Source organism: Cavia porcellus, unplaced genomic scaffold (genome assembly GCF_034190915.1).
Source record: "Cavia porcellus strain 051 isolate PalLab524CR breed Dunkin Hartley unplaced genomic scaffold, mCavPor4.1 scaffold_25, whole genome shotgun sequence".
Taxonomy (NCBI): domain Eukaryota; kingdom Metazoa; phylum Chordata; class Mammalia; order Rodentia; family Caviidae; genus Cavia; species Cavia porcellus.
The window spans coordinates 20,899,988-20,920,089 of NW_026947508.1; the positions used below are offsets into that span (position 1 = coordinate 20,899,988).

Sequence of the window (20,102 nt, forward strand, 5' to 3'; positions counted from 1 at the left end):
ATGGGGAATAAATCACTTCTCACACCAGCTCTGAAGGGTGAGTGGGAAGCCCACACTTCACAGCCCATATGCCTCTTTCCAATCAAGAAGTTTTCCATTTCTTTAAACAGCAAAAGGCTACGGAGCACCTGTAATGTTCTATGTGCTGTGCTGTGTGATGGAAAACCAGTCAAACTAAAATTTGCCATTTTTCCCTTAGGTCACCATCACTGTTACCTAGTAGTCTACTTCCCTCACTTAAATTCCCATGGATTCTGCATTTCTACCTACCTTTCAATTAAGTAATTATTGCCCTAATCAATCTCAGTAAGGCTGATGCCTAAACAGTAAACAAAACTTGTGGTTGCCTGCTCATACCGATTGTACGCAATCCTGTCTATTAATAAAATGAGGGTAGTGATGCCAACAATTAACTGAGTATGGTTGTAAAAAAAAAAAATCTGCCAACTGATACATATGTGTTGGTATCCTGGAAAGCTATTTCATCTGCGAAAAAATCCTAGTCCTCTTCTATTCCACCCAATTCATCTGGATCAACATCAAATTAATCAAAAAAATCTTTGGGGGGCTTGAGGATATAGTTCAGTGCTACAGTACTTGCCTAGCTTGTCTGAGGCCAAATTCCATTCCCACCTCTGAAGACAGACAGAAAGAAAGGAAGGAAGAAATTTACTGAGCACTTACAATGTGTTATGTCAACAATTCCCAATCATAGCTGTGGGCTATGAACTGACATAAGAGCATTCATGTCAGATATGTACACTTTTTTATGGAAAATTCTGATACAAATCAAGTTTAAAGCCCTAGCCGTTAAGCATTGCAGAATACAAAAGAAATATAAGAAACAACTACTTGTCTTCAAGAATTTACCCAAAGTTACAAAAAAAATAACTTGGAACAAGATATTACTCCATTACTATATAATTCTTTTTTTTTTTTTTGAACTTTTTTTTTTTTTTTCTTTTTTCCGGTACCGGGGATCGAACTCATGACCGCCTGCTTGCAAGGCAGGTGCTTATGCCACTGAGCTAAATCCCCAGCCCCTATATAATTCTTTTGCAATATTATCACAAACAAAAAGTTTTCAATTAAATTAAAAAATAAAAAATATGTTCATAGAGGCCCTTCAATGCTTATGAAACAAAAGAAACTACATAGACTGGATAAGAATTATTTCTATTTCCTAATCCAATCATACACTTACTACACGTAAAATTCCTAACACGTTATTCCATACTCTTTCTATTTCCCAGTCAGTGAGATACCATTCTCAGGAATAATGAAGAAGTAGGAAGATGAACTGAAGTCCCTGAACCAGGTAGCTACATGATAGCTGGAAGGACAGAATTCTTCAAATCCATGTATCATAGGACTTTTTCTAAAGAGAAATAGTCTTCATTCTCCAACACTGCCAGTCAATCTTATTCTACAGTAGAGGTGTCTGGGAAAATTTAAGTAGCCTGAGATTTTAAAAATATATTCACAGCCAGGTGTGGTGGTGCATAAGCCTGTAATCCCAGCACTTGGGAGGCTGAGACAGAAAGATTGTTGCAAATTCAAGGCCACCCAGGCTACATAATTGACTTCAAGGTCAGCCTGAACTGTATAGTGAGACCCCGCCTCAAAACAAACAAACAAACAAAAAGTTTTCAATTAAATTAAAAAATAAAAAATATGTTCATAGAGGCCCTTCAATGCTTAAACATTCAACTTCAAATGGCTGGTAAATACAAGTTTGTCATATAACATGCACTTAAAATACGCCAAGTCGAATATATTTCAATAAACTCCTTAGCAACATGTGCAAATTGCAGAAGCATTGTACATTAAAAATAGAGCTAAGTGTGATAATACATGCCTATAATCCCAACATTGCAAGAAGCAGAGGCAAGAGGATGATAAATTCAAGCCCAAGCTGGGCAATTTAGCAACTTAGACTACGTCTCAAAATTAGATGGATAAATGGATGGATGGATGGACGGATGGATGTGCTGGGGACTGGTACAGATCAGTGTAAAGGCCCTGGGTTCAGTATCAAGAAAAAGAAATCCAGTATCCAGTATCAAGAAAAAGAAAGAGAAGAGACAGGAAAAAGCAAACAAGCAAGCAAGCAAACAAGTCAAATGGCCAGAGAGACAGATAGGCAGATAGACAGAGACAGCACGTAAAGAGCATGAGTGGCGCACACCTATAATCGCAGCATTTGGGAGGCTGAGGCAGGAGAATCACAAGTTGGAGGCCAGCCTGGGCTAGTCAATGAGTTCAAGGCCACCTTGAATTACACAGAAAGATTCTCTCTCCAAAAAAAGAAAGAAGAAAGAAAGAAAGACAGACAGAAAGAGAGAAAAGAAAGAAAAAAACAAGTGACTATAAGTGCTGCAGAAAGGTGCGGTGGCACACACCTGTAATCCCAGCACTGGAAAGCTGAGGCAGTTCAAGGCCAACGGGGCTGTATAGTGAGTTCAGGGCCAGCCTCAACTACATAGCAAGAACCTGTCTATAAAAAAAAAAAAAGTGTGTGTGGTGTTTAGACAGACTGAATTGATAACTATGTGAAGAAAATGAATCATCAGTGATAACTCAGTAAATGTTCTGATTTTTTAAAAACTTTATCTCAGTAAGTTTAAGATTTAAAATTGTTTCATTCCAGCGAAGTTTCTGAACATCCAATAAATTACAACTTTTTCTGTGAAAGCAGAGCCTCAGATATGGATGGAGAAGGAAAACTTCTTAAAGATCTTTTGAACAGGAAGAAGAATTTCATAGTTCTTTCCTTCCTTCTTCCTTTAATTGCTGCTTTTCTGGTTTTAGAATTTCAAACAATGAAAATACATATTGGCTCCACACTAAGGAACGCCCTCTTTCTTAGCAACTTCCTCTTACAATTTTCTTCCTCACCATTGACACAAGAGAACAATACCCACAGCCAGACTTATGTTGCTTAACCCAACACTGGGAGCTTGAAAAGGTCAAGGGTTGCAATTTATGGTACCAAACAACTACCTACCCCAGGTCCACAGTCTCTACTCAGCTAAAAGAAAGATACCGGACAACACACACACAAAAAAAAATTATCCCAAGAAACTCAAAGAAATTTGAACCAATAAAAGAGAAATTTCTCCCATCCCAAGAAAATGTGCCATTCTTAGCAAGAAGAAACACACTGGGCTGCCACCACCCTGAATCAAAAGATAAGTCTCTACAAGTGATGGCTAATTTGTCCACATCCAATCAGAACTCAAATTGAGTTCTCTGAGCTTCTGACACACTTCAAACTGACTTTTTTTTTTTTTTTTTTTTGTCTTTTTTTCATTTTTATCGGTACTGGGGATCGAACTCACGACCGCCTGCTTGCAAGGCAGGTACTTATGCCGCTGAGCTAAATCTCCAGCCCCCAAACTGACTTTTACAACTTAGAAATAGATTTAACTCACAGGCTGAACAAAGAGGATGATGGACTTATAATTAAACATCCAGAGATCAAGAACCATCCTGCCTCTATACCAAGAAGCCAAATCAAATATTTGGAACCAGATCCCCTCTTACTCCCCATTTCTGACAACACAAACATCCCTAATACTATCTTTTAAGTGAGCAATGACTTGCCCTTTGCCCTTTGCCAGTGATTCTCAGTGGAAACACCTTCAGGTTAGTGAATTCTGCACTTTACTGTGTGCTATATAACAGTTTCCTTATGTGTAAATTCTCTAGGATAGCTGAAAATATTAAACAAAAACATATGCCAAGGTTTGGCATATAGTAAGGATACCATATAGGTTGTTCTGCCTCCTGTCTTGTAAATCTAAATTCCAATCAGCCCCAAGAATCTCCAAGGATTCCTTCTGCATCTCTATGTCAGAGACCCTAAGGTGGCTGGTGGACCCGGTCCCCATTGTGTAGTGCCCACTGCCTTCACGGAAGAGCCCCAACTGGCCTCCTTACTCTGCAGAACATTGTGTGTGTGCACACGCGGGTGTGTGTCCCTACTCGCAACTCCCCAACTCAGCAGGTCACGACCTCAAAGAGCACCTCTGTTACTTCAGAGTCCAGCGATAGAAACAGAGGCTTATCCGGGGTAAGAATGGAAGTGACTTGCCCAAGACCACACCAACGATCTAGTGGCAGCGCCAGGTCAGGTCAGCACACTTTTGCAGCCTCACAGACCCGCGAGCACTCGAGGGGGACTCCGAATCACATCTTCCCTGAGAAGTGGACTAAGACGCCACCCAGTGCTGACCGCTCGCTGGCTTTTGAGAGTCTATGGCAGAAGACACGACGCCCATGCCCTAGGGACCCACGGGACTCTGAGGGGCTGCCCAGCCGAAACCAGCGTCTCACTACGGGTTCCGCCCAAGAGGACTTGTTGCTCACCTGGCCTTGCTCAGTGTCTCTCAGAGACAGGAAGGGCCGGTCGCCCGCCCTGTCCCCGAACCGCGTCCGCTCCAGCCGACGGACTCTCAGGACAGCCACACCACGGGACCCCCTCAACGCGCTACGCCCCCAGCCGTGCTCGTCCGGCTCGCGTCCGCCATTACGCGATTCCCCGCCCTGGGGCACGGCCACACCCCGCCAAAGGTCCTGATTGGCTCTCCTTCCCACCCAGCCAGAGTTTATGGCTATCTCATTGGCCAGGGTGAGCCGCCAGTTAGGTAACTACGCAAAAGACGTACTCTAGGGTACTGTCCCTGGAGCTCCACCCGACCAACTTCCGCAATCGGAGTAAACAGCGGAGGACAAACCAAGCCAAGTGGGGGTAGCGATTAAGACTAACCAACTCTTAAATTCATAGCAGAAAAACACTGTTAAATAAAGTGTAAAAACTCTCCCAAAGTGTGTTGAAAAAAGAACTCTTCTTGGTAGAGTTCAGAGAACCAGTCTTTTTGATAAAAGGAGGGGGCCAAACCTACGAACTTTCTGTAGACACCCCTGAAACTGCAGATAGTTTTTTCCCTTCACGCCAGGTCTCTGACCCGGAGGAAAGTAGGGTGGCGACCAATGAGTCACAGGCTCCTTCCTTCCTCTAATGGGTCCTTTCTGGTTGAAGTTTGGGACCTGGGACTCGGAGCTAGTTCTGAGAAGCCACTGTCAGGTGAGCTAGAACCAAGTTCAACTGCTACTTCACTTTGGGACCGTAGATAACTCCCGGAACTTATGTGGATCTCAGTTTGTCCTTCCGGAAAATAGGCACAATAGACTCAGGCATCTCCTCACGTGCTGGAGTAGTTTTTGAGGATTTGTGCTGAGTGGGCATATGCGCCGCTTCTTGATTATAGAAAGCTGTACCGGGATAATACTATGATAAATGCACAAGTTAGCAAAGATATCTTACTTAGAGCAACTCTGTAAGGCAGGTACTGTGCTCAGATTGAAAACTCAGTCTCCATGACCGCATGACTCACGGTTACCTAGAGAGTTGAAAACAACCCTGTCACTCAACCTGTACCATTTAGCTTCCATTCCCATATTTCCCTTTCCCAAGTGTGGTGTCATGTGAGAAAGGGCAGGACTGATCCTAAGGGCACCAGCCACCTCTCTTTTCGGTCACCTTAGACTCTGCCACCACCCCACCCCACCCCACCCAGGCTAGTGTTAATAAACACCCAAGAGGTGTGTTGAAGCTGTTTCTGGAGGTGTGTAAGAGAAGACAGGTGGGTTAGTAGCCAGAGGCAGAACCCAAATGAGGACACCCCTGTGGGCCCTTAACAACGGGTGGCTTCATGCCAGGATTTAAATCCAGGTCTCTCCGCCCTCGGCACAGAGCTCTTCACCACAGGATTGTTTTTCCCAGAAAGGCTGCCTTGGCTGTAATTCCTTGTCTTTTTCTCTCTGGAAAGAAAGGAGGCCAAGAAGAGAGTAGGAGGGAAACCGCCTAAGACTTTAGAAGGGCAGAACCCCCAAATGGGTAGTGCCAAGAATGCTTCAGTACCCCTGGACTGCTGTCCACCAACCCCAAATTGGGACACACTGTGACAAACAGTTGCCATTTAAATCCTGGCCGTGGGATTTGCAGCTGTGCAAAAGCCAGGACTGACTTTGGGGTTAGAGCCACATGAGACCAAATCTAGCTCCTCCACTTTCTTGCTCTCTGAGCCTCACCTACCTCCTCTCTAAAATGGAAACAACAAGCAGTTGTGCAGATTCAGTGAGTTAACTGTGGAATTAATGAGTCATGTGTGTAAAGTGCCTAGTAGCTCTTTATTCATTCATGGATTCATCCATTCAATAAAAAATTATTAATCTAACGTGTCAGTGCATGTGTATAATCCTAGCACTCTGGGGTGCTGAGGCAGGAGGATTTTTCAAGCTCAAGCCCAGCCTGGGCAATTTAGTGAGACTCTATATCTCAAAAGAAAAAAGGGTTGGGGAGGTAGCTTAGTGCAGGACCTTGGATTCCATGTCTAATAGTTCAAAAACAAATAACAACAAAAAAGTTACTAAGCACCTACAGGATGTAGAACAGCTTGACAGTGGCACCATTACACTGCTAAGCAAGACAAGACCCTCATGGAGTTTAGAGTCTGCTAAAGAAGAAAGTGGGGGGCTGGGAATTTAGCTCAGCGGCATAAGCACCTGCCTTGCAAGCAGGCGGTCGTGAGGTCGTGAGTTCGATCCCCGGTATCGATAAAAATAAAAAAGACAAAATAATAATAATAATAATAATAATAAAGAAGAAAGTGATTAAACAGATGACCAGAGAAGATCAAAACTGATAAGGAAGAAGAAAGTAAAGTGCATTGTGTTCCTGAGTGCCGGCCGGGATGGGTGGGGTCAAAGGAAGCTTCCTCAAGCAGGTGGTGTGGGGTGAGCTGAGGAACCGAGGTCCATCCATTCATAATGAGTGAGCAGGAGGTTAAGATGTGTGGTGCAGGGCAGAGGAGGTGCCGAGGGCATGGAGGCCACAGAGGACAGTGGCTGTGGGGAGGGAGGGCAGAGCACACAGGACCTGAGGACCCCCCAAGGCAATGTCATGGTTGTTGCTGACTGAATGACGGAAAAGAAACTCGCTTTGAAAAGGGCTCTTCTCCAAAGGTCTCTACACCTTTCTGATAGTCCCTGAAAATGCCAGGGACTATCCAGGCAAACCCTCATGGACTTGAATGCTTATTTATTTTTGGTACTAGGGAATCAAACGCAGGGTACTCTACCCCTTTTTATTTCTTTATTTGGAAACAAGATCTCTCTAAATTGCCCAGGCTGCCCTTGAACGTGTAGTAGTTGGGATTACAGGCATGGACCACCAGACTCTTGACTCAGCCAACTCACCAGGATGAAAAGATCTTGGATAGTCACCCAACCTAGCTGTGTCTCCGTTACTCTTCCAAAGTATGGGGATGAGAGAAGATTATAAGGTGGGGGTGAGAATTTAATATGAAATGTGATAGTTTCTGGCACATAGAAGGCACTCCATAAACAGTGCTTGGGCCGGGAATAGCAGCACATGCCTGTAATGCCAGCACTTGGAAAACTGAGGCAGGAGGACTGCAAGTTCAAACCCAGCCTGGGCAATTTAGCAAGACCCAAAATAAATAAAAAAGGGATGGGGACTCAGTGCAAAGGCTATGGGTTCAATCCTCAGGAAAAAAACAAGAAATGTCAGTACTGAGTTTTATCAGAACAGATGGAAGAAGCCTGAGACAACAGATCCAGCAGGTGGTTTAAGACAGAGCTGATGCAAGCGTCCATGTCCTAGGCACCTGTGACCTGACCTTAATTATTATAGGAAAATGTGAAGCTAGACAGCAATTCTGGGTTCAGATCACTGTTATACCATTTCCTAGCTGTGTGATTTTGGGTGAGTGACTCCACCTCTCTGAGCCTTAGTTTCCTTTCCCATAAAATGGGAATCGTAGCTGTTTCTATTTCCTGAGCTATGAAGACCAAATGAGATAATAAATGTGAAGTGCTTAGAACAATAATAACAATAAGCTGTACCTAGTAAGGAGCAGGTGAATGTTGAGTCTAATAATTGTTCTATTACTATTATTGATATCTGCTCTATTACCTGCTCTATAAATTAAGTTCTACCTACCTGCTCTATAAATTAAGATTCTGATGTTTTGCATACAGATTGTCCAGAAACAGAAGCCTTAGTATTTCCTGTTAGATGATGCAGATAGACAGGCTGCTTTCAAGGGGGTGATGCTGTGCATATTAATAGTAATATTAATAAGCACCAACATCTACTGAGCATTCAGTATATGCCAGGCATGCGCTAATTGCTTTGTATCCATTAAACCATTAATCCTTATGTAGTCCTATGAGTTGGGTACTCTTGTTATTTTCATTTTACAAATGAGGTCAAAGAAGCACGGAGAGGTTAAGTGATTGGACACCCAGTTAGAAAGCCACACAGCTAGAATTCAGACCCAACCATGGAACCGGAGACACCGCTGGAGAAGGCCCTCCCTCTCCTCCAATAAAAGGTGTCACCCAGAGCCCTGGCATGATCCACTGTCTGCAGTGAGTCCCCAGGTTGCAAAAACCAAGCCATGTAAGTTCCTTTCCTGCCAATTCTAAAAAGTCACCCCTGCCTCTACCCTAAGAGCAGGAAACAGATCCTCTTCTAAGCAGAGGGAGTTAAAAAAAGACTGACGAACCACCAGAATTGGATCTGAACCCCAAAGGCACCCACCTAATGACTTGGTAACTGTGGCCAAGTCACACACACACACCCGAGCCTCAGTTTCTTTATCTATGAGATGAGGGTGATAAAGGCTGTCATGAGGGACACAAGAAATAAGGCCCACTCCAACTCTAAGGTGCAGACCACACAGGAGTTCCTGTCAGCCTTGCTGGGGAAAGCAGCCTAATCAAGAGAAACAGATCTGGGTATGAGAGTCTGAGGTCTGCCTTTGATGCCCTGTCTAATCTGGACAAGTTTGATAAGGAGGGGCAGTATGTAACCTGTCTAAGCCTCAGTTTTTCTCATCTATAAAATGGAGTGAATAATGCTGAGAGGAAATATCAGTTGAGAATGCATAAAAGCCCACCAGCCAGTGACTGTTCAGAGCTGACAGAGGAAGACACAAAGGAACAAAGATCAAGAAGAATCACCCCCTCTGCATCCCCAGGCCCAGCCTCAGAGCCCAGAACATTCTCCTGGCCACTCCCCCCACAACACACCCTCAGCTCTCGCGGGGTCCGCAGCCTGCTCCCTCCCCCCACCTCTCTCCTCTCCTCTCTCATCAAACAAGTTCTTCTCCACCGAGCAATCCCAGGGGGCCCCCCGAACCTCGGTTCCAGCCCAGCTCACAGGCTTTCCCCGCCTCCACATCCTTAATCCGCAGCCTTTGCGTTTGCCATTCCTTCCACCTGGAATGCGCTCTCCTCCCGGAGCGCCTTTGATGGGAAAGGGGGGTGCCAGAGGGGAAGGCTCTGGAATGATGCTCCCCCGGGCCCCCTCCCCTGCGTCCCCCACACTGCATGCCTGACCTCCCCTTCCTGCGTTGGGGGTGAGCAGCGCTGGGAGGGGGAGGGGGCTCAGGAAGGGCTCTCTGTGGGGTTTTTCACCTGCTTAGAAGAGGCGGACTGAAATGAAAGCTCTGGAAAAAGGCCCTGCTGCTCTGCTTCCAAGACCCAGGCTCAGTGAAGCCTCCCTGCCTTCCTACTATGTCACGTCCTCTTCCTCCCTTCTCCTGCAGGCAGGGGCCACCATCTAGGAACAGGGGTGGGCGCAGGCCACGGAGGTGTGGGTTCAAATCCCATGCCTGCCACTTACTTAGCTACTGACCTTAGCAAGCTGCTCGCCTGCTTACGCCTCATTTCTCTGGAAAAGGGGACAGCAGTCCCTGCCTGTCAGGCTGCTGTGAGGACAAAGTGAGATGGCAGATAAAAAGTGCCTGGCACGGCCTAAGTGCTCCGCGAGAGAGATGACTACAGCAGCAAACACAGTAGTGGCGCGCCTGGTACAACTCTCCGCACGTTGCATATATTAACCTACTTAATTCTGGGTGAGGAGACTGTTACATTTAACAGGTGAAGAAACTGAGGCACAGGGAGCTTGCTCTTCCCAGATGCGCGTGCCTCTAAGGGGGTCTCAGTCATGGTCTTACCAGCCATGCTATGGCGCACACAGTGACAGATGTCCTGGTGATGATTTGACCTCACCCTCTTTGCTTTCACCCCAAATCCTGTCAGCGGCTGAGGGTGTGGCAGCGTGGTAAAGCCCATGCTCCACAAGCACAGGCCCTGGGTTCGATCCAGGCTTCCCTCCTTAAAATAAAAGCCAAAATCCTGCCAGAAGGTTACCTCCTTCACCAGTATGTGTGTGTGTGTGCGCGTGTGCGTGTGAGTGTGCGTGTGAGTTACAGCTATTGAATTCAAGGCCTTCACACAGAGCTGCCCCGCCTTTCTTTATTTATATATTTTTGTTTTGAGACAGTGTCTTTTTCAATTGCTTAAGAGGGCCTCAAATTTGAGATACTCCTGCCTAAATGTCTGGAGTAGCTGAGATTCCAGGCATGCACTACCTGGCCCAGCCCAATCTGTTCATTTGACAGGTACACACTACTGCCTGCTCTGACTAGCCTTATATACATGACATTGGTGTCTGAGGGATCAAGCTTTCCAGCCTCTGCCCTTGAATGGCTCCCGATCTAATGAGAAAAAAGATATACAAAAATTGTAATAAAGGGGGGCAGACATGCATAGAATATGAGTTTATAGAAGTATATCAACCAAGACACTAGGGCAAGTTTCCAAAGCAGGAGTAATTTGGATGCGATTCTGAAGAGTCAGTAGGAGTTCCTCAGGTATAAAGTAGTAGGGACCAAGAATATAATGTATAGGACAGACCCTGCAAAGAAGATTGAATGAAAAAAGGTTGGTGACGTACATGTGAGGGAATTGTTTCATGTTAGAGATTAAGATATAGAAGTAAATGGGCCCTCCAGGCACTTATACACTTATAGGGTGGTTGGAGAATAAGTAAAACAAATATTTGATATTAAAAGTCCAGCGGGACTTTGGGAGGATCAAGAAGAGACCTAAACTTGACTGGAGGAGTCAGTGAAGGCTTCCTGGAGGAGGAGGTATTATCCAGACTGAGACACAAAGGTCAGAACCACATTATGCCACCTGCTGTTAGACTGGCCTACCGGTAAATTTAACAGAGAAGCAGCACCAACCATAAAGTAAGAGGAAGACGCTTCTTCAGAGTTCCTTTTTTTTTTTTTTTTTTTTTTTTTAAATAGAGTTCTGATAGTTCTCACGAACAGTTTCAGTGGATTTAAAAAATTATCAAGTGCTGCCAGGTATGGTGGTGCATGCCTGTAATCCTAGCATTCTGAAGGCTGAGACAGGAGGGTCCTTGAAAATTCAAGACCAGCCTAGACTACAAAATGAGCTCAAGGATAGCCTGAACTGCATAGAAAAAATCTACCTCAAAAAAAAAAAAAGGCCAAATTATTTGAAAAAAAAGTCATTAGTATCCCTGCTTTGCTGGTATAACATGTGCCTCTGTGGTCTGGGCAAGGTTCAGAAGCCTGGCAGGTAGGAATCAGCCAGAGGAGAGGTGGGGACGGGTGTGGCAAGCAGAGGGAATTTCCTGTGCAAAGGCCCAGAGGCAAGAGAAAGGAGCTCACTGGGGGAAAAGGAATCCTCTGAAGGCTGGGGAGTGGCAAGCAAGATTTGGGAAGGCTTGAATGGGATGTGTCATAATCAAATGGCCTTTTTGCATGACTGCTGTGAATATCTGAGAGTCCTATTTATAGTTTGAATTTATTTATTTATTAAAGAAACATCACAAGCCTTCAGAAGGCTGAGGCAGGCGGATCACCAAGAGTTTGAGACCCGCTGGGCTACATAGTGAGTATGAGGCCTGAACTATATAGTTAGACTCTGTCTCAAGGAAAAAAGAGGGGAAAAAAAGAAAGAAAGAAGGAAAACAACAGACACCATAAAATACATCTATGAGGGGCTGGAGGTTTAGCTCAGAGGCATAAGCACCTGCCTTGCAAGCAGGCAGTCCTGAGTTCGATCCCTGGTACCGATAAAAACGAAAAAGACAAAAAAAAAAAAAAAAAAAAAAATCTATGTGTTAGGCACTAAATAAGTATTGGAACTAAAACTGATACTTAAGGGCCAGAGCAAAGGGGAGAACATTGGGTGCCACCCCACAGAGGATCTCAGTGTGTAAAGTGGATCTCAGCGGGTAGAGAGAAAATGAACCACTTTACAGAAAAAGGAAGCCCAGTCCTATGCTGGCAGTGGTGTGCAAAGATGGGAACCTGCTCTGGAGACTCCAGTGATTCCTAAAACAGGAGAAGAAAGAAATGAAAGCAGGAAGAGGGAAGTTACAGATGAAAACCCAGATCCTGTAACCTCCAGAGAAGGTGGCGGAGTGGGCAGGGGTGGTCGTCTCCTGCCAACCCCTCCACACCCCACATCTTCCCAGCCCTACTGAGCCCTGCAGCCTGCCTGCTCCTGCCTCCAAAAGCCAGACCAGCCACTGAAGGACACAGAGCGGGTGAGGAGGGGGCAGCAGGGACCAGGGACAAGCCCAGGCCTCTCACCCAGCAGGGCCTTCCTTCCCTGCACCAGAGCCAACTGGGCTCCTGAGCCAGGGGTTACAGGGAAGGATTAAGGAGCCGTTGCTTTTTTACCCAAACCGCCGCTGCATTTCTCTCTCCCTTCCTCTCTCTCTCTCTTAAAGAAAAATGTTCCTGTACACCAACCCAGAGGCTTTTGCAGAAGGCGGCTGTTGCAGAACTGGGAAAACAAGCCAAGAAACAAGAGAGAGGAAAAAGACCACGCCTCACCTGGCAAATTCCTAATGGCCCAGGAGACCTGGGGCTTTACAGGGGGAGGCTGGCCGGGGCTGGCTCTGCTGGGAGGGAAGGGCAGGCCGAAGGACAACCACTTGCTGGCCAGTGACCTTGGGCGGGATGCTGCCTGCTTCCCTCTGGTGAGGATGGGGAGGAGGGAGGCAGGGGCAGGGCTGGCCGGCTGAGGTCACAGGAAGGCCCCTTCCAGCCTGAAACTCGATCTCGGGATGTGGAGCCTGCCAACCTGCAGCGACCCTGGGCCAGAAGAGATGAAAGGCTGCCTGTCCCCAGCTTCCGGACCCCCAAGGCCCTAGTGCCTCCTACCGGGAGGGCAGCAAAGCTGCAGCAGCTGGCTGAAGCCAGTTGCTGGGCTCCCCACCCCATTTATGTCATCCCACCCTCCTCTTCCCTGTGTTTTACAGAGGACATTCAGGCCCAGCGAGGGCTGGTGACCTGGCTGAGGTCACACAGCAAGCTGGAGAGACTGAGTCAAGACTTAACACAAAGGCTTTGGACTCCAAGCCCAAACCTCTGTGCCTTTCCCAGAAATTTGGCTGCCTGCTGGCTTACTCTGGGGAGCTGGGAGAGACCAGGGCCAGGGAGGACAGTTTGGAGCTGTCTGTTTGAAGTCATAACTCAGTGTTGACTAAAGTGTGTGTGTGTGTGTGTGTGTGTGTGTGTGTGTGTTGGAGGGGAGTGGAAGGTCTCAGCCTGGACTTGCTTCCCTGGCAGGGGAAGGAATGTAGCTCTGGCCACCGCAGCTGCTGGTGGCCAGCTGCAGCCTCAGCCCCTGCTGCTCCCGCCCCAGCAGGCAAAGGGACAAAGGCCCTTCTCAGCCCCTGTCCCTTCCAGCTCCCTGAGCCGCCTCCTCACAGACCTGCTAAGTCAGGGTTCCTCTTCCTCGCAGGGGCCTTAGTGCCCTTTCTGCCCGACACACTTCTCGCTCCCCTTGCAGCTTCTAGAGAGCAAAGTTACAGAAACACGGGCCTCCTGGCCCCTTCTCCCACCTGAGGATCCACCTCCTCACTGTGCCCTCCCTCCCACTTGCTTCCTGGCCACCCTATCGTCCTCAGCTCAGTTCAGGGGCTCAGTGGGCCCTGGGCCCCTCATGCACTCCGGGAACCCTGCCCTGTCTTCCAGTGTGCACTGCTTCTTCAGTGTATTTATCACTGTTGTAATTAAATACTGTAGGAGCTATAGGAGCTGGGGATATAGCTCAGTGGAACGCACCTGTCTGGCAAGCGCAAGGTCTTAAGTTCAATTTGAGGTACACACACACACACACACACAACACTAATAATCCACTGTACAATTGATGTGTCTCCCCACTGTGAACTTGCCTGGGCGTGATGGTGCATACCTGTAATCCCAGCACTCTGGGAGGCTGAGGCTATAATGTTCAAGGCCAGCCTGGGCTATGAAGTGAGTTCAGACTAACCTGAACTGCTTAGTGAGATCATATCTCAAAAAGACAAAAAAATAAGGGCCAGGGATTTAGCTCACTGGCATAAGTGGCATAAGTGAGCTAAATGCCTGGCAAGCATGAGGTCATGAGTTCGATCCCCAGTACCCCCCAAAATAATAAAATAAAATAAAAATAAATAAAATGTGAATTCTTTTTTCTTTCTTTTTTTTTTTTTTTTTTTTGTCTTTTTCCTTTTTATCGGTACCAGTGATCGAACTCACGACTGCCTGCTTGCAAGGCAGGCACTTATGCCGCTGAGCTAAATCCCCAGCCCCTAAAATGTGAATTCTACAATAGTACAGTTAACACCGAATACCCACAGAGCTCTTATAGATGCTAACCCATGTCATCCACGTAGTAGGTACTGTCAGTTGCTGCATCCTGCAGCAGAGATACAGACAGTGAAAGGTCCTGTCACTCACCTGCAGTCACAGCAAGTAGGAGGCTGAGCCAGGACTCATCACAGCTAGCTGCAGAACCAGGATTCCAGTCCAGACTCCAGGGTACAGAACAACCAACATCAAGGCCAACTTTTAGCTTCCTTCTGGAGCACTTAAGCCCCCAGAAATCACCTTTGAGCCTCCTACCTCACCTACCAGAGCCAACCGTCTCCGGATCTGCTTGGTGTCTCCCTGGTACACTCCTTACCTCTTGGCCCCTATCTTTCTCTTGGGTTTTCGCAGTGTTTCCCACACAGGTTTTCTCTGTCTGATCTCTAAAAAGTGGGCTTCTGACAACAGAGCTAATTGTATCATCTCTTGTCATTAACCCTCCCCAACCAATGCACCTCATTGTTGGCTCCCCACAGCTCTCTAGATAAAGCCCTACTCCTCCCCAACAAGACTCCTTCTACCAAGCCCTGGCCCCCCTCCAACCTCCTCTTCTCACATCTCCCTGCGTCCTTTGCTCAAGCTACTCTGTATAGTGTACATTAAGAGTATGGAAGATGGAATTGAGTTTCAATCTGGGTTCTGCCCCTTACCAGCTGTGGGAGTTTGAAAACAAATCAAGTCCCCTCTCTCAACCTTAGTTATGTTTAGGAACTAGGCATAATTAGAGTGCTTCATAGAATCAGTGTGATGATGGAGTGAATATTTAGATGCAGATGATGGTCTTGACACCCTTCCTAGTCATAATAATTCTTGTACTTACCTCTGTCACTTAGAGCATTTCTTTTTTTTTTTTTTTTTTTTTTTTTTGTCTTTTTCGTTTTTATCGGTACCAGGGATCGAACTCACGATTGCCTGCTTGCAAGGCAGGCGCTTATACCGCTGAGCTAAATCCCCAGCCCCACTTAAAGCATTTCTTACTGGCCATTTTCCCTATTCCTTATGGCCCAGCTCAAATGTCCTTTCTTAGAATTCTCCCTGATGTGCATGCAGTGTTCTCTGAGGGAAATCTGTCTCGGTTTCTAGCCTCAGTTGCGCTCTGCACCTCTGTAAAGCACTTGTCATGTTGGCTGTGTGCACTGGCCCAGAGTTCATGGAGATCTCAGCAGCAGCTCTCTAGTACAGTGTCTGGCCTGCAGCAGGTACTCAGGTATTGGTCAAACTAGATGGCGTCTCTACCGTCAGTGTCTTTCCTGAGCAACCTGGAGGGAAGGGACCTTAGAATGAGACAGCTGGACTGGGGGCTCAGGAAGCCCCCCAGGCTCTGGTGCAAGTCTCTTGGTATTATGTGGGTACTAAGGTAGGTGGAGGAAACTCCTGGCTCCAAGCTCCCTCTTCCCAAGGGAGGGAAATAGGGAAGAGGAGGTAGAGGCCAGGTGCTGAGCAGGGGTGGGTGGGGCTGTAGCAGAAGCCTGGTGTGGGTTGGAGCTGGCACACCCCAACTCCTCTAAGACCAGGGCTGGGCCTGGTGGAACAAGGCCTCACAGCCTGAGTCCCCACCTGCAGTGCCCCACCTCATGCTGGCACCTGGATTAAGTGACTTTTTTTTTTCAAGTTGTAAAACTACATCTTGATTGCAAAGGAGCAGAACCCAAGCCTGGCCCTGTCTTGTTGCTGCGTGGAGAAGAGGGGACGTGTTTCCTTTTATCCTCCAGGTTGTATAGGGTAAAGTTCTGAGCACATCAAAGATGGTAACGTGAAGTTTCCCAAAACCTGGTTAAGGTTGCATTATCCTCTACTTTTGCTTCAGGTGCTCTTCCTGCCACTCCCCTTACTTAATCCCTTCTCTGCGTAGCAGCCCAGGGATGAAGTCTCAGCTCACCTGGCCCACAGAACCCTGCCTGGCTGGCCCAGCCTCTGCCTCTCTTCTTTCTCTCGTTCACTTCCCTGCCTTCCCTCCTGGCCTTTTCTGGGTTCGTCCAACACATTTTGCCCCTTCGTCCTCTGGACCTTCACACATACTATGTGTCTCTGTCTCTAATGCCCCTGATAAGTCTGGTTTTATGATTAGTGCTTTTAGTACCTAAGAAATCTTTGCCTATCCAAGGTCAGGAGTATACTGTTCTATGTTCATGATGAGTGTTTTGTGCAGTATGAGGCAGGGGTTGAGAATCAGTCCTGCTGAGTTTATCCCTGCTCGTTCCTTCCAATTCTGCTTGGACCTCACCTTCTTTGAGAAGCCGCCTTGACCACTCCCAAGCTAAATCTGGCCCTCCCACACCCTAATTCCTAGGACCCTCTACTTCATTATTATACTATTTTTTAAAAAATTTCTATTGGTACCGGGTATCAAACTCACAACCATGCACTTGCAAGGCAGGTGCTTACGCCACTGAGCTAAATCCCCAGCCTCTATTAGTATACTATACTTGCCACAGTAATCAGACAGTTGTTTTGTAGTCAGTTGTCTAATTTCCCATCTCTCCTGCCATAGCTTAATTCTGGGAACTCAATGCTTATGACCGTCTTTTAAAAAAGTCACAAGCACAAAACTGTGTATATCAAATGTATACTTTGATGGATTTCACAATCTGAACGTGCCCAGGTAACTGGTACCCAGGCCAAGACACAAAACATTTCCTGTACCCCTCCTATCCATTCCAGTTATGACTGTCTTTATATTCCCAGCGCCCAGCACCAATCCTGGAATTAGCAGGTTCTCAAATCTTTACTGAATGAATGAGTTGGTGATGCTTAATTCTTCAAAGAAACTGACACAGCATCCTATCTCAGCCTTAACCCAAGCTCTGCCTGACCTTGAGGAGGTCCTTCCACTTTCTGGGTATCAATTTGCTTGTCTATGACATGATAGTAGATGGAAGGAGATTGTACTAATACTCTCTTTGAGGCTTTTCCAGATAATGGCATTTAGGACAGAGTTAGCACGTGTCATTCAGGCAATACTTGCTAGGAGCTAGTTTGGTCTCCTTCCTGTAAAGGAGGACCTGGAGGATTAGAAACTTGATTCATGTGTAGTGCCAGAATGCTAGGCTTGAGAGTCAGAAGACCTGGTTTTGAGGCCTAGCCTGGCCTCTGGGTGACCTTGGACAGGTCCCTTTCCCACCGTGGGCCTTCTGGGTTTCCTCATGTAATACATGAAGAACAGGTATGCTGGCTCCAGGCCTCCAGGGCAAGGGCAACTCTCTGGCTCTGGCCTGTAACCTGCCAGGGAGGTGGGGATGGAGGGTATGACACAAAGCAATACCGCCCTAAGGGAAGGGAACTCAAAGTCTGGCCAGGGGGACCCAGTGTTCAGCCAGGAACCAAATAGAAAAGGGGCTGATGGTCCAAGTGATTCTCTGTGTGGGGGGCTGAAAGGAAAGCAGAGTGCTCTGAGCCGAGGGCTAGAGCTGTGTGGGGGGCTGAAAGGAAAGCAGAGTGCTCTGAGCCGAGGGCTAGGAGACCCAGGGGTCGGAGGTGGGGGAAACAGTGATAGCTTCCTGGGGGAGAAGCCTTTGGGAATTGGCAGGGCAGCTGAGGGGCGCTTCCCAGAGATGGGAGGAGGCAGGAAGAAGGAAATTGGGTCCAGGTGACCACAGAGCAGCAGCTTGGCTGCTGTAGTGTAGGAGAGGCGGGGTTGGCGGGAGTTTGGGCAGCCGCCCTACAGCTGGGCCTTGGAGGGGGTAAACCTGGCCTCAGCCCTGGGAAAGCGCCATTTTCTCAGGCCACAGGCTGAGAAAAAGGGCATGATTGCAAGCCAGAGGGCCTCTCTGTGTGCAGCCCCCAGTGCCCTGCTTGGTTGTGCTGAGAGTGCAGAACACAGGGTAAGAGCCAGGCCCTGGTCCCCTTAGCTCTCCACACGTTGTCCAGTCAGAGGCTTTTAGCCTTCTTCACAGTTCTGCCTCTTTCTGCCTTTACAAGCAGAAAATACCAGAGAAGTATTCTCTGTATCCCCATTCCTTAGCCAGATGACTGTGGTGGGTGATTGCTGGCCAAGTTAAGGAACAGAGTCCAACTATGTTAGTAACAGACAACAAAGCTGGGTTCAGAGCCAGGGTTCAACTCGTAGCTCTGCCACTTAGGAGCTGTGCAATCTGAGGCAAGGCTCTCGGCCTTTTCTGTGCCTCAGTTTCCTCCTCTGAAAACAGAGAGAGATGATAGTATTATTTACATACCATCATTGTGAGGATTAAATTAGATAATAGAAGGGCTAGGAATATAGCTCAGTGGCATGACACTTACCTGGCAACCCTGAAGTCATGAGTTTGATTCCTGGTACATAATAATAATAATAATAATAAATCAGATAATAGAAGTGTAACTTGTACATATAAAGCATTGCCTGCCACCTCAGATATAATCAAATGAACAGGATTTGGAGTCATTCTTGTACTCAAGCCTTAGTTTCTTTCTTTCTTCTTTATCTTCCTTTTTTTTTTTTTTTCCTTTTCAGTATTGGGGATTGAACTCAGGGCTTCATGCATGCTAGGCAAGCAATCTACCACTGAGCTACGCCTCCAGCCTTTTTTACTTTTAATTTTGTCAGGGTCTCACTAAGTTGCCCAGGCTGGCCTTGAACTTGCCATCTTCTGCCTCAGCTTCCTTGGTGTTTTTTTTTTTTTTTCGTTTTTATCAGTACCAGGGATTGAACTCACGACTGCCTGCTTGCAAGGCAGGCACTTATGCCGCTGGGCTAAACCCCCAGCCCCTGCCTCAGCTTCTTAAGTAGCTGCGATTATAAGTGTGCACCACAGAACCAGGATTGATTTTTTTATGTCTAAAGTAGAACTAATAATTACGGCCCTTCAGAGCATTGTGAAGATCAGTGAGGATGAGCTGATCCCTAATGAATGCACTCCTCTCTACTCCATTGCCTGCACATTCACTCTGTTCTCCCACCCCTGGGAACAACTGCCCTTGCCCCCTTTCAGGCCTATGAACCTACCCTGGCAGTGTGGTTTGGACTCAGGAAGCACCCACCCGGACCCTGGGAGCCAGCTCATGAAGTTTAAGATCCTGGGTACCCAGAGCTGGCCTAGAAGGGGGAAGGGGTAGAGCCCAGCTTGGCATGTCCTCTTGGCCTCTCTGACTCCTTGCTCCATGGGGAGGGGCCAGTGGAAAACACTGGAATGGCACTGAGTCCTCTGCACTTCCTGCGTGCCTGAGCCTAAGGGCTATGCTAATTAAGAATAAATGACAAAGCTTAGCATAGCACATCACATCAGTGGCACTTGGGACATAGTAGAAATGGTTGCCCATTTATTCTCTTCACACAACCCTGAGAGGTCAGTACTTTTGAGCTCATTTTGAAGATGAAGAAATAGACTTAGAAAAGTAAAGTCACTTGGTGTCACACAGCTGTATCTAAGGGCAGAAATCAGACTCAAAATGGAATCTGATTCCAAGAGGTTGCAAGCCAAAAGATGGAAATCCCAAGGTCCCCAACACATCCTTTATGGAGCTGAGCCAAGAGCCAGATGCTGGACTGGACATAGTCCTGTCCCAGAATGAAGACTAGACCCACTCAGGATGGGAGGAGGATGC

General features: G+C 47.1%; 1 protein-coding gene and 1 long non-coding RNA gene across 5 annotated transcripts in view; one reads left to right on the forward strand and one right to left on the reverse strand.

The window, feature by feature from the left end:
• Nucleotides 1-12,885, reverse strand: part of Wasf2 (WASP family member 2) — an 83,349-nt gene extending 70,464 nt beyond the window's left edge. The window contains exon 1 of one of the 3 annotated variants that reach the window (XM_013154001.3): nt 12,759-12,885. The gene's annotated coding sequence lies outside the window, so the exon portion shown is untranslated. Of the gene's footprint in view, nt 1-4,371; nt 4,548-12,758 lie in introns of those variants that run through there. The other 2 variants (XM_003471281.5, XM_063235860.1) reach the window with 2 other exon arrangements.
• On the forward strand, nt 4,995-14,383 carry LOC134472972 (uncharacterized). Of its 2 annotated transcripts, none has more exons than XR_010043038.1 (2): nt 4,995-5,089; nt 12,653-14,383. It is a non-coding gene; the product is annotated as an uncharacterized LOC134472972 (long non-coding RNA). The 2 variants fall into 2 exon arrangements; XR_010043037.1 differs by lacking the exon at nt 4,995-5,089 and adding an exon at nt 12,227-12,466.
• Nucleotides 14,384-20,102: the final 5,719 nt, after the last annotated feature.